Source organism: Pteropus vampyrus, unplaced genomic scaffold, assembly GCF_000151845.1.
Source record: "Pteropus vampyrus isolate Shadow unplaced genomic scaffold, Pvam_2.0 Scaffold1, whole genome shotgun sequence".
NCBI lineage: Eukaryota > Metazoa > Chordata > Mammalia > Chiroptera > Pteropodidae > Pteropus > Pteropus vampyrus.
The window spans coordinates 5,178,010-5,192,786 of NW_011888782.1; the positions used below are offsets into that span (position 1 = coordinate 5,178,010).

Here is a 14,777-nt window from a genome sequence, read left to right on the forward strand (position 1 = left end):
TGATTCTCACCGAACAAGTCTAAATCAGGGGTCTAGAAAGTACAGCTGTTTTTATGTAGCCTATGAGCTAATAATGGTTTCTAAATTTCAAATTAAAAAAAAAAAAATCAGAGGAGAATATTTCGTGACACACAAAAACTGAAATTCAAATTTTGGTTATCATAAAGTTTTACTGGAACACAGCCATACCCATTCATTTACATGTTTTCTGCGTCTGCTTTTGTGTTACAAGGACAGAGTTCAGTAGTTGCTACAGACCACATGGCTACAATGCCTAAAATATTTACTATCTGGCTATTTAGAAAAAAAAAAAGTCCACTCCTGGTCTAGATCAACAAAGTAATGCCTTGAGAAACCTCACCAGCAGAAAGTAAGGGGTGATGCACAAGACAAGAAGAGGCTCTGGTTGTTGCTAACCACAGGCCCTGCACAGGGCTCTGTGTCATTTTTACCTAATAGCCATTTGTAATAAAATTTGAGTTTCAGCGTAAAAAGAAAAGAGAAGAGAGAAAAGAGAAGAGAAGAGAAAAAAGAAAAAAGAAAAAAGAAAAAAGAAAAGAAAAAGAAAGAAGAAATGAAAGACAAGGCACAGCAAGGCTTTGGTGGTTGCAGCAAAGAACACTCCTTCTTTAATGTCAAACGGAGTTTTCTATGAGAGGAAAAGCTTAAAAAGAGTCATAATCTACTAGCTGACAGAAAGCAACCAGCTGAGGAATAAAAATTTGATTGTTCACTTTTAAATTATACCTCACTCTCAAAAAAAGAAACTGACTCACTCCACTCTCCACCCACAAACATACACATACTTATTTTCAATTTATATACTTCATAAACATGGATAAACTTATACCTAACCTCTTGCTGTGGCAAAAAAAGCATATATATCTTATTCTCCAAATAGATCATATGGTTACATTATCATAAACTGAGAAATATTTCAAGAAGCAATGGTTCCTACTGTGTAACTATTGAGAGTAAGAAGAACTCAATAGCAAACATGCCCAAACTCAAATCTTTGTTTTTGGCATCCACTCTCTAGTGTATACACGGTAATTGCCAACTAAAGTCAATTAAACAAAGTAATTCCTGTAGGATCATATTTTTAGCCAAATTCTTCTGGTCAGACCATCAAGAAGTGATGTTACTTCAATTCAGATGTTGTGAAGGCCTGACTTGCCTCACAATTGATACACACAACTGATTACACACTCTCTTCATAGTTTCCAGATCCTTGCCATATTTTGTGACGCAAAACTCTGAGGTATCAACACAGTACTTTCTCAGATGGATTGCTTCTTGAAAAATATTCTGGCTCTGCCTATAAGCATCCCTACAGTCCACATCAGTGGAAGAACAGGTCCCAGCGAGAATACAAATCAGTGTTCTCATATCGTGATGAAATGCTACTGCCTTGCCTTAAGCATGTTTGCTAGCTAAAAAAGTCTTGAGTCAGTCCATTTAGTAAAAACTTAGTGAGCCTCTGCTATGTGCCTCGGGGAATTCAGGGATGAAACACACAGCCTCTACTTGAAAAGAAAAAAATAGTTTAGTTCAGAAAATAGATGCGTAAACCAAATATAAAGAATATCTATACAACACACTCCTAAACTGAAAACTCTATCGTTCCTGTTAAATAGTTGAGACAGCCAAAGTTTAAGAAAACTCATCTAAGGCAATGTGCAGGCAAACTTTTTTTTTAATTACCACAATTCCATTTCTCTCCTCTACTTATATACTTCCTCTTCTCTCTAACTCCAGGAAACAGTAATAGAAATTTTAGATATGCAGTTTATTGGCTCACAGTATAATTTGGGTTGGGAGATAGTGATCAAATACATAGGCTAGCCATCGTTTACTTTAAGGAATCTTTTTTTCTCTCTTTGATCTAGTCAGACCACTAGACAGATTCTTATAGAAATAAAGAGTCTTAGATTTCATTGGCTTTAGACTCTTTCCTCAGAATTATAATTTGTCTTTAGGAATTATATTCTTAGTTTTGTTTTTGTTTTTATCAAAGGTGACTAAAGTAGTTCACGTTCAACAGGAATAGTTAAGTTACTGAAATATACCAGGACTGGAAATTGTATCACAAAAAAATTTTTAAAGTTTATAATGAAAACAGGGTGAGGAAAACTGAATTTTGGAAGTGAACTTTTTAAAGCCCCAATAAATAGTTTATATTTTTTAAAAATAAAGTAATAATATTAAAAAGAAGATATGCTTTATTTTTTATATTAAGTATTACTAGTGGGTATGACACAATTAATTGCCATATATCAACTCTTGTTTTTTAAAACCTATCAGGCTTTTAAAATTTTAATGAGATAATTATAAATACTTTGCTATAGATAAAATGAACACTAAGAAGTATTTTTTATTGTTGTTATTCTGGGTCTTATCCTTCATTCAGTTGTTTAGTGCTCTTCCGATTTTATCAAGTAGGATGCTTACTCTTCTGCCAGCTTCTGCCAGCCCTTAGCCCATCCTCAGTTCCCTCCTTCCTGACACTGAGGGAGTAGTTACAAGGTCTAGATTCAGTCTAGGTTTCATTACAAGCACCTGTATGCCTTCTGCTCCGCCTCCTTCTTTGGGACACAGATACAAAACGTTACAATTATTCAAGACTACGCAATGATTAATAAATAGTTTTATGAATATTTATGCATTTTCTTTAAAAATATACTTATCAATAACCTTTACCTAAGATCAACGATTATTATATTAAGAGCCAATTTACTTAACTGCTTTTGACATTAATACGAAGAAATACTTCCTTAGAAATGGTGCTTTTCCTTTCATTAAAGGATGAGAATTATGTAACCTATAGTGTTAAATCTTTTATCCAAGAACCAAAGGCTGTGTAAAAAGCTGTGTCTTTGGTGTGTTTCATTCCATTTACTACAATCATTTAGTGCGATGTGCCCTGGTGCTGGGGATACAAAAGTGTACAAAACAGACAAAGGGATCTACTGCTTGTTTAAAACTGTCTGTTTAGAAGTTTTTGAATTACTACTTCTCTTTCTATACAATTTTGGTTCTACTTGATCAGACATTTTTAGTTTATAGACTGTTTCACTCCTAAGCTAACCCCCAAAAAAGGTATTTTTGGCCAACATTCACTTCTGTGAGTTGTCCTGGAAATTAAAATTCCTACCTCCAAGGGAATTTGTATAGGAATATATGCTATCAAACCTTTATAAGCAAGTTAGTATCTTTAAAACAAAACTACCAGTTTGTGATTATCAGAATTCCAAACCCAGTCAATATATATTTAAACAAACTGTTGCATTAACTAGTACCAGATCACATAATATGAAATTCTGATTGTGAAACTCCGTGCTCATATATAAGCATTGAGAGTAATAAAGTCCTAGGAGTACCTGTAGGGTTCTGGCTTTACTTGAATATGTGTAAACACGTACCTTTATCTAAATGCCTTTGCTTCCCTACAACAGCAAGTAACATAAATTCAGAAAAAAAAATTTTTTTCCTCAGTAAGATCTAAACTGATATTTACTTCTGCAACCTCCTGACTCATACATACACAATTCCCTTAGACTACAATATTTATTTCTTCTTTTCTAAAGCAATTATCACTTTCTAAGACACTTTATGTTAACTCTTCATTATGCTTCTATTTTACTATCTCCTGCTAGAAGGTAAGCTCCATGAGGGGAAGGATCTTTGTTTTGTTCGTTGATTTATCTCATGCACCTAAAAGACAGCTGCAGAACTCAGAAGGCATAATCAACAACCCTGATCTACAAAACGATGGGCACAGGCTGTCTCACCAAACCAAAAACATAATTCCTTTGAAACTATAGACTTCTTATTCATTAGTTTATTTCTAGAGAAAGAAAAGCTCTCCTCTTACAGATGTGGGCACTGACTGATCCCCTAATGCCTTTAAATAGCAAATCTCTGAACCTGCCACAGCAATAATACTTAAGACTCTAAAACAGGAAATCAAAAGCCATATTCCTCTTTCCATCTACCTCAAATTATTTGAGCCTTAAGGAGAGAATTAATAGTTCTGAAAGTCATCTCTTGGCTGAGAGGCATCAGCACAAAACTGGAGACCCCCGATATCCAACTAGTGTTTAAATATGTTTTCTAATGCAGTTCCACAATAGTTTATGAATACTAAGGGCCAGGAAAACATATATATCAAGAACTGAAAAAAAATGTTAAAAAGATACATTCTAATCAAAAGCAGTAGTATGAAATGAAGAAATAGAAATTTCATTGTTAGAAGCTAAATATAGAGAGGATATCTAGTATATTTAGAGTCCAAATTAACTGCTATGTCACATCTTTACTTCCTAAAGAAATTTCCTATAACCATACGCTGTTTTACAATGTAAAAAATGAGATTTCCAACAGAATCTTACCCCATGTCTAGCCCCAGATGCACAGCGACTCATTCGCATGTTTCACCATTTATTGTATGTGAGGGCTATCCAGCCTGTAGACAATTCAATTAATCTTACAACTGATGTACAAAAAATCTCCAACAATAACAACAACGACAATAACAACAACAAAAAAAAACAGATGTGGCATTAAGATTTACAAAGTTATTGAAACTTTTTAACAAGTAAAACGCATCTTTACTTAGCTACACCAGAATGAGGAATAAAGGGGTTTACATATGTTCCAATTCTAAACCTATCAATCAAACCCATGTTATTCCTTTGGGAGCTTATTTACATGCATATTTATCAGCCTCACATGCTAATTCCCTGCTGTTTTATGCCTGCGAGGCATGTTTATGAGTCATAATTGTTGATCTCATTTGATGTATTTCACTGAAGGAAGACATTATTCAGTTATGTGGACTAATGTCAATGAGTTACGATGACCTGATCTTCCGAATGCAACTTGCTCTTTAATTTTTATTAGGACATAACTTATTGTACAGGAAAAGAAGTGCACTAAAATAAAAAATAAATGTTTTATATAAAGAATTTAGTTAATCATCTCATTTTTGATCCACCTTACCCTTCATATTCAATCTGAAATGTGGCTATAAAATTCATGTCATTCATTCGGTCATTTTCCCAACACTTGTGTACTGAACCTTAGCTTCATAATCCGCACTTTACTCTAACTTTCAGGAACCTCATCCAGTTCACACTAAAACATGTTTTTATTCATTTACTCTACTTCAATATCCCTTTACTATCATTCTGTTGTTCCCCTCAGTCATGATTCAGTGACTTTTTTAATCTGCACTACAAAATCTGACTAGCCAAGCTATTTTCTTCAACTCACTTGAAATGTTACTGAAGGCAGGAAGTCCTCCTAAAATAGGTCAGTTGGGTAATGAGTAACCATTTCTGCATTCATTCAATCCCTTAGAAATTGTTAAGTATCCACTGTATATTTCACAATATTATTAATTTTCTAAAAAGTAAAAACACTATATCCAATATATACAATTTAGTGGTGGCATTAAGGGATAGTAAGAGATAAGATTTTGTTATTGTGAAAGAGAAATGGAATATATTGCAGTGTACCTTTATTTCTGCAGATAATTCTAAATTAGTGTTGTGCTTTATAATAATGGAATATAACTTAGATAGATGACTATACAACATATGTAATAATATCACAAGGGCTGTGAAATAATCGCTTTGACACAACCATGAGAAATCTGACAGAAAAATAAAATCAATTTTTGTGACACGGCTTTGTATAAGGAAAACGGTTTATGCTTTTCCCTGTCCAGCACTTCTTGGGTATGAGTATTTCATTCATTGCAAGGGATTACACCATCCTGGATTCAATAGGCACCCTGACTCTAGTGGGAGCAGGAGAGCATGAAGCCTACCTCTACTCTTCTTCTAGGTGATCAAACCACTGGAGTGACAGCTAGAGTGAACTGGAGCCCAGATAAAGTATTAAAAGATAGGCATATGTGGCATACAGATAATTGCAGAATAGTAGTCATTCTCTCTCCTCTTGACCTATACTTGAAAAATAAAAGCTATGAAGAATTCTATTTTTAGTTGTACTGGCAGGATTAAAATCTTAGGATGAAATAAAATAACACATTCTTATGCTCTTATGTTCAAATAATTTTTTTAGAGTTTAGCTAAGCAATAAACTAAAAAAAAAAAAATTTTTTAAGGGACGAATCATAAGTACGAAAAAAAACGAAACTACTTAGATTTCCCAATTTCCTAGCATTTGCAAAAGATTTAGAAAAAGTTGATGATAGTACTATACAAACAGCATTTTAAAAAATTTAGAATAAATTGATACCCAGTTCATACATTCACAGTACCATAAAATTTAAAAGGTACTTTAGTGCATTAGAACCTACATGTGTTCATAGAATTTAATTGATTCTCTTTCAACCGCAGAGACAAATCCAACCAAATTACACATTTACTACAGTAGGAGGTCAGAAAAAAAAGTTAGGAGAATTACCACATAAAGCAATAAATTTATCCTTTAATATACTATAAATAAATGATAAACTACACTAATAGGACATACTAAAGATGGTAATGCCAGTTCCAGGATATTACAGTTTTTCAATGTTCTTATGATTGTTATGTAATTAGAAGAATATTAAAATTCAACACTAATCTAGTGTGTTTTTAAATACACTGAAGTTTTATGAAGGAGATTTTTCAATTAAACACTTTCTTCAGGTCTTTACATAAACGAAGGAGGCCTTTTTGCTTTACACCATCTCAAAGAGGTCTTTCCTGCTGTCATTAAAACTGTAACACCCTCCTTCATTTACTTTCTACACTTCTTTCAGGCTTCATTTTTCTCCTTAGCCCTTATCACTACCGAACATATCTATTTTAAATATTAATATTGTTTACTGTCTGTCTTACACTAGATTTATAAACTTCATCTTATTTATGTTATTATTTTAATTTTTCAATTATAGTTGATATTCAATATTATATTAATTTCAGGTGAATAGAATTGTAAAGTTCTTGAGAGCAGAGATTAGTGTATATTTTGTTCACTCCTATACCCCAGCATTAAAAGATAGGCATATGTGGCATACAGATAATTGCAGAATAGTAGTTTTTTGTTCACTCCTATATCCCCAGCATCTGTTACAGAGCTTGGCATAGAGTAGGCACTCAATAAATAGCTACTGAATGAAGAAATCAATGAATATTAAACCTTATAATGAATATCTGAGGACAAATGAGGTAAAAAAAAAAAAACAAAAAAAAAAAAAACTGTTTTAATTAACAACCAACGCAGAACACTTAAGGAGAGAGCTGGTACTGAATCTCTGATATTTCATTCGTCCCTATGAAATTCTAAATATTAATATTATATTACTGTCATCAGAATATGTTTGGCTAGGTTAGCATAGCACCTTAACCCACCTACTCAGTCATCTTGCTTGAGCTACTCAATCCCTGAAATACAATGAAAAGAAAAAATATCACTAACTACTATTTCTATAAAAAGCTACAATTTTGATGACCTTCAAAATTATCTCAATTAAAATGTATGGAATAAAAACTGACTATCAAATTGATTAAAATTCTTAAGTGTCAATATCTTGAAGTATATTTGAATCATGACAGATTAAATAAAAGCAATTTTATGTCCCTAATACTCTATTAAAATGTGTGACATTAATAGAGAATTAAATAACTTAGCACATTAATGTAAACATATGAATTAATATGAAACAGATTTATAACACTAAAGATTCTCTTAATATTGTTTCATTCTTTATATATTTATTTCCACTGTATTTTTTTTTTTTTTAATGCCTACAGCACCCGGTCTTCCTAGATGGTCCCACATCCAACTACTAACCAGGCTCCACTCTGCTTAGCTTCTGAGATCAGATAGGATCCGGCTTGTTCAGGGTGTCATGTCCGTAGACTATTTCAACTGTATTTTTGAAACTTAAAGTTAAAAATAAACATGTATAGTACAAAACACTAAACTCTAGTATAGTACGAAAAAATAGTAGGAAAGAGGTTTTTGAACTTTTCTTGTACTTCCACAAAAAAAATGTAAAGATGGCTCTGTGGCTCAACATTCTTAATTTTCTTCTTCTATCTTCCATTAAGATAACATCTGTTGTGGCCATGAGTTAGTAAATCAAATTTGATGAGAATTTAATTGAGTATAAGGTAGAAATACCTACTGATGGACAGATTTGCGGCTTTTTCTACTTAATAAAACTTTTTTTTATTTAGAAAGTAAACAAAAGTAGTTTTTGTAAATAGCATAAAATGAATATGCTTGCTTATAATTAAAATGTATAATTAAATATTATTTCACTCTCTTAAAAAAGGTTTGTTTTTTACCTGTTTCTGATACGCATTGGAACAAACATACATATATCCCATGAAGGGAAGGACTCATAAACCACACTTTTACACTAAAAGTATCTTTCACATATGAAGTTTTCTTCTTAAAATATTTACTTAACAATGGTAAAGTGACATAAAATTAAGAGATAAGCAAAGAGACTTTAAAATAGATGCCAACTTATAATTTACTAAATGTCTGCAGAGCCAAAGTCAATGATCATTTGGTAAAAATTGCTCCTTTTATTTAATTTACCATTTGGAAATACAGGATCGACAGAGTTATGCTAGCAAATACTTTTCTGGAATATTGACTACTTATTCATCAAAACAGATTTCTGAGTTACAATACTCAGATAAAAAAAATTCCTATCATAATCTGAGTTTATTTATATTTGTCCTATTCATCATATTTTTGTTTTTCTTTGGGCAAAATGGGAAAACCATATCCTACTTTGGATTTAATACATTAAGAAAGTTAATGTCTTAGTCCATTTGGATTACTATGATAAAAATACCATAGACTAGGTAGCTTAAACAACAGATATGTTTTTCTCATAGTCCAAGAGGCTATGAAGTCCAAGATCAAGTAGCTGGCAGATTCGGTGTCTGGTAAAAGCCAGCTAGCTTTATGGTTCATAGGTGACTGTGTACTCAGATGGTGGGAAGAGGGAAAGAGAGTTCTCTGGGGTCCCTTTTAAAAGGGTACCAATCCTAATCATGAGGCCTCTCCCCTCATGACCTAATAATCACCTTCCAAAGGTCCCACCCTCCTAACACCATCACATTGTGGGGTTAGGATTTCAAAACACGAATTTGGGAGAAACATAAATATTCAATCCATTATAGTGAACATTATATAATTTATTATAAATAAGGTCTTCTGTGCTAGTTATGGACAACATTAGCAATATTTGAAAGGTGGGATAAACATGAATACATAAGGTAAAAAAAAGCTGGAAGGTATGTGAAAGAAAAAAACATGAAGAGTAACATTGGAATTATAGAAATATAAAGAACAACTCCAACCTTCACAAGATACTTTTAGACATAGTTTCAGATGAATAAGGACTTTGCATTCAACCAATTAGCCACATTTATTCTATTTTGATGCATCGCTGACAGTGAAAGTAAAATATAGCAAAGGACAGGAAAATCACAAGATTTCAGAAAGAGAAAATAAACTACACTGGAAGGTTAATGGGCAAGGACACATTAAGAGTTTTGATAAATATTGCCAAACTGACTGCCAGAAAGATTATACCAATTTATATTGCCACTAAGAGCATATGAAAATGTCCATCTCTCTGGACCTCAGCCAATGATATTTTATTATTTTTTAATCTTTAATAATTTGGTAAAAAAAAAAAAAAATCATTAACTTGCTTTAATGTCATTCCATCGAGGGAAAATGAGGCCATTCTGCATATAATTATTAAACATCTAAAATACTTTTTAAAGACTGCTTATATCCTTGGTCTTTTTTCTGTGGTGTTCATTTTTCTTTCTAGTTTGTCTGAATTCTCAAATACTAAAAATATCAAACTCTTATTTACCACTCTAAAGATTAGGGTGTCTTGGGGTTCTATCTAGTCCCCACAATTAAATGTTCTCAAAACCAACACCACCCTTATGTTGACATGTTCCAAATCCATATGTGAAGACTTATCTTCCAAGAATTTGACACATATCTATCTGCTCAGTGAACATCTGACATGTTAGATGTGTGATAAAGGGCAAACAAAAATCTTGATTTCTCCTCCCAACTCCCATTTCATCCAAATTTAATTTTCCCTCAGTTTCTAACATTCTAGTAAATAGCATCATTTAGAATCTTGCTGGATTCCTCTCATATTCACTACCTGGTCATCAATTTATCAATAAGTATTCTTATCTGCTCATTTAAAAAAAATATATATACCTGTTGAATTCTCTTCATGTCTTCCACCACCAATGCAAAGTCACCATCACCTCTATTCTGAAGACAGCATCACTTTGTAACTGATTTCTCTTCTTCCACTCCTGCCTACCCATTATCCACAAAACAGCTAAGTAATCTATTAAAATGTGAATCATAATTTTTAATAAAATTCCAGCACAATTATTTGAGGATACAGAAAAGCTGATTCTAAAATGTACATGTAAAGGAAAAGGCATTAGAATAGCCAAAACAATTTTGAAAAAGAACAATGAAGTTGGAGAAACCACACTACCTGATTTACAACTTATTGCATGACAGTGTTTCTCAACCTTTTTTCATCATCATCTCCCTAAGGAAACTTTTTAGATATTTTTTTCCTAATTGCAGCCCATCATGAAATTTTAATCTCACCAATATAGTATATACCTTTTATATACTGTGGTCTTTTGCAGAGCCACAACCATTGTAATGTCTAATATTTTTTTTCAACCACTACGAATACATTTTTACCCCCTTTGGGGCAACATCACTCCCACTGAGAAAGCATACTATTGCTATAGTAATCAAGAGAGTTAAAGTACTGGTGGAGGGACAGACATGCTGGTCAATGAAACAGAAGAGAGCCCAGAAACAGTTCAAGAGAAATACAACAAACTAATTTTGACAGAGGTACATGAGCACCTCAATGAAGGAAGAAGAGGCTTTTCAAGAAATGGCATTGGAACAATTAGACATTCAAAGACAAAAAAACAGATCTTCATCTAAATCTCACACATCATACAAAGATAAGTGAATCCTGAAGCTAAATGTAAAACGTGAAACTTTTAGAAGAAAATACCAGAGAAAATCTTCATGACCTAGGTTATGGGAAGTTATTTGACCCGAGTTCTTAGAAGTAATACCAAAGGCAAAATTCATTAACAAAAATAATACATTGAAATTTTAAAAATTTTTCTCTGAGAAAAACTGTTACGGGATGGGGAAAAAAAAAAAAAAAAGCCAGAGACTAGGAGAAAATATTTGCAGATCATATACCGAACAAAGCACTTAAAAATGTGCTACATAAAAAATTCTTTAAATTCAACAGTAAGGAAACAATCCAATTCAGTAAACAACTTGAACAGACACTTCATCAAAGAGGAAATATAAATGTCAAATGTTCACATACAAAATGTACATCATAAGCCATTAGGAAAATGCAAATGAAAACCACAGTGAGATACTATTATGCACCATACCATACTATCCTGACCATACCAAAACACTGGTGAGGATCCTAAGCAACTGGACCTTTCACATGTTGCTAACGGAAATGCAAAATGGTATATAACACACTGAAAAATGGCTGAACATACACTTAACATATAAACCAGCAGTTGTACACCTGAGTATTTAAACTAGAAAAATGAAAACTTACATCCACACAAAAACCTGTACACAAATGCTCATTGTGGATTTGTAATTGCCCAAAATTGTAAACAACACATATGTCCTTTGATAAGTGAATGAATAAACAAACTGTGGTACATCCATACAATGGAATAGCAATAAAAAAGAACAAACTACAAATACAACTAACGACTTTGATCTCAACATCATTTTGTAGAATAAAAATAGTGCCAATCAAAAAGTATTACATACTATTTGATTTCACTTATATAACATTTTTGAAGTGACAAAATCATAACAGATCAATGGTTGCGGGGGATTAGAGTTGGAAAAAAGTGTGACTACTAAAGGATAATATGAAGAAGTTTCTTTGAATGATAGAAACTCTATTTCCTGATTACGGTGATATTTACTCAAATCTACAAATATAACAATTTAATAAAACTATACACTTAAGAGGGAGGGAAATATGAACTAGAACATTTAAAAGCTGTTGAAATCTGAATATAGTCTTTACCTAAACTGGTAGAATTATACAAGTATCAGTTTCCTGTTTTTGACGATGTAAAATAGTTATGTAAAATGTTATTGTGTAAACTCTGTACTATTTTTGTAGCTTCTCAATAGTCAAAAACTATTTCAAAATAAAACACAATAAAAATAATAAAAAGTAATCAGATCATGTCACTCCCCTTCTTACAAATGCTCCAAAGGATTCCCAATACTCTAGAATCAAATCCAAAGTACTTCCTTTGACTTATAAACCCTAAAAGCTTTGATGTCTCATGCAAATCTCTTAGACATCCACTAACACTTTTCCTTCTTCATTTCTAATATTCCAGCCACATTGGTGCTCTTTCTGTTTCTCAAACATGCTAAATGTGTCTTCACACTGGCTACTCATATTTTATTTTTAAATGGAATATTTTCCCCTATGGTTTGCACATGGCTGGTTCCCTCTTCAGAAAGAGGTTCTCTTAAGACCTTGTTCAAACCAGCAATGAGGTCACTTGTTATCATATCACTATATTTTAACTCTCTGTATAGTTCTTATTAACATGTGCTTTTCCTAAGTGTTTATTGTTTATAGCCACCTATTATATGGCATTCACTCACTGGAGCCCCAGAACCCAGAATAGTACTGGGTACATGATAGGTACTCAATAAACACATGTTGAACTGCTGAATAAATTATTAATGTCACATAGCTTATTATTTAGATTAGTGGATTTAAAAAAAAATCAATCTTTATACATATGTTCTATGTAAGTCTCATGTAACCGCAAAGCAAAAACCTATACTACATACACAAAAGATGGATGAAAAGGGAATATAAGCACAACAATACAGAAAATCATCAAAACACAAGGGAAAGAAATAAGAGAAAAAGAAAGAATAAAGAAATTACAAACAGCCAGAAAAAAAATTAACACAATGGCAAGAATAAGTCCATACCCTAAACAACAACTATAAATGTAAGTGGACAAAATTCTCCAATCAAAAGATAGAGTGGCTGAATAAATTTAAAAAAAGAAGATCCAACTATATACTACCTACAAAATCTCACTTCAGCTTTAAGGACACTGACTGAAAGTGAAGAGACAGAAAAAGATAGTAAATGTAAATAGAAACCAAAAGAAAGCAGGGATATTTATACTTTTATCAAATAAAATAGGCTTTAAGTCAAAGACTGTACTAAGAGATAAAGAGGTCATTATATAATGATGAAGGGGTCAATCCAACAAAATGTTATAATACTTGAAAAAACTGATGCACCCAACAGAGGAGTTCCAAAATATATAAGGCAAATATGAAAAGACCTGAAGAAGAAGTAGACGGTAATGCAATAATAGTAAGGGACTTCAATACCTCATTTTCAACAATGAATAGTTCAGATAGACAGAAAATCACTATGGAAATATTGGACTTAAAATATATGTCATACTAGTTGGACTCACCAGACGTTTACAGAAAATTCCATCCAACAGTGGCAGAAAACACATTTTCCTAAATCATACATGGAACATTCTCCAGAATAGATCATATATTAGGCCACAAAACAAGTCTTAATAAATTTAAGATTGAAATTATATCAAGCATATTTTCCAAACACAATGGTATAAAAATGAAAAATCAAATGCAAGAAGAGGAAAATTCACAAATATGTGAGATTAAACAAAATGCTACTGAACAACCAATGGATCAAAGAAGAAATAAAAAGAGAAATAAAAAAATACCTGGAGATAATGAAAATAAAAATAAAACATACCAAAACTTATAAGATGCAGCAAAAGCGGTTCTAAGAGGGCTTTACAACAATAACCATACACATTAAGGAGGGAAAAAGATGTCAAACAACCTAACTTTACACCTCATAGAACTAGAAGAAGAACTAGCCAAAGTTAGTAGAAGAAAGGTAATAACAAAAATCAGAATGGAAACAAATGAAACAGATACCCAAAAGACAATAAAAAAAGATGAATGAAACTGTGAGTTGGTTTTCTGAAAAGATAAAATAGATAAACCATTAGTTAGACTGACCAAGAAAAAACAAAGAGAAAGACTCAAATAAAATCAGAAGCAAAAGAGGAGACATTATAGCTGATACCACAGAAATATGAAGGATCACGAGAGAACTATGAATAATTCACACCAACAAATTGGACAACCTAGCAGAAATGTATAAATTTCTGGAAACATACAACCTACCAAGACTGAATCATGAAGAAATAGAAAATGTGAATCAACCAATTACTAGGAAGAAGACCGAGTCAGTAATCAAAAACCTCCCCAAAACAGCAAAAAAAGTCCAGGACAAGATGGCTTCACTAGAGAATTCTACCTATACATTTAAAGAAGAATTACTGTCAACCCTTCTCAGACTCTTCCAAAAAACATAAGAAGAAGAACAGTTACTTCCAAACTCATTTTATAAGGCCTTCATTGCCCTAATACCAAAACTGGATAAGGACTCTAGAAAAAAAGAAAATTACAGGCCAATATCCCTGATGAACATAAATGCAAAAATCCTCAACAAAATACTAGCAAATCAAATGCAACAATATATTAAAAGGATCATATACTATGATCAAGCAGGATTATTCCAGAGATACAAGAATGGTTCAATATCCACAAATCAATGTGATAAACTACGT

At 32.4% G+C, this 14,777-nt stretch overlaps 1 protein-coding gene and 1 pseudogene across 1 annotated transcript in view; both read right to left on the reverse strand.

The window, feature by feature from the left end:
- Nucleotides 1-14,777, reverse strand: part of TBC1D5 (TBC1 domain family member 5) — a 373,122-nt gene that overhangs the window by 267,313 nt on the left and 91,032 nt on the right. The window lies entirely within an intron of this gene.
- On the reverse strand, nt 7,761-7,879 carry LOC111736980 (annotated as a pseudogene).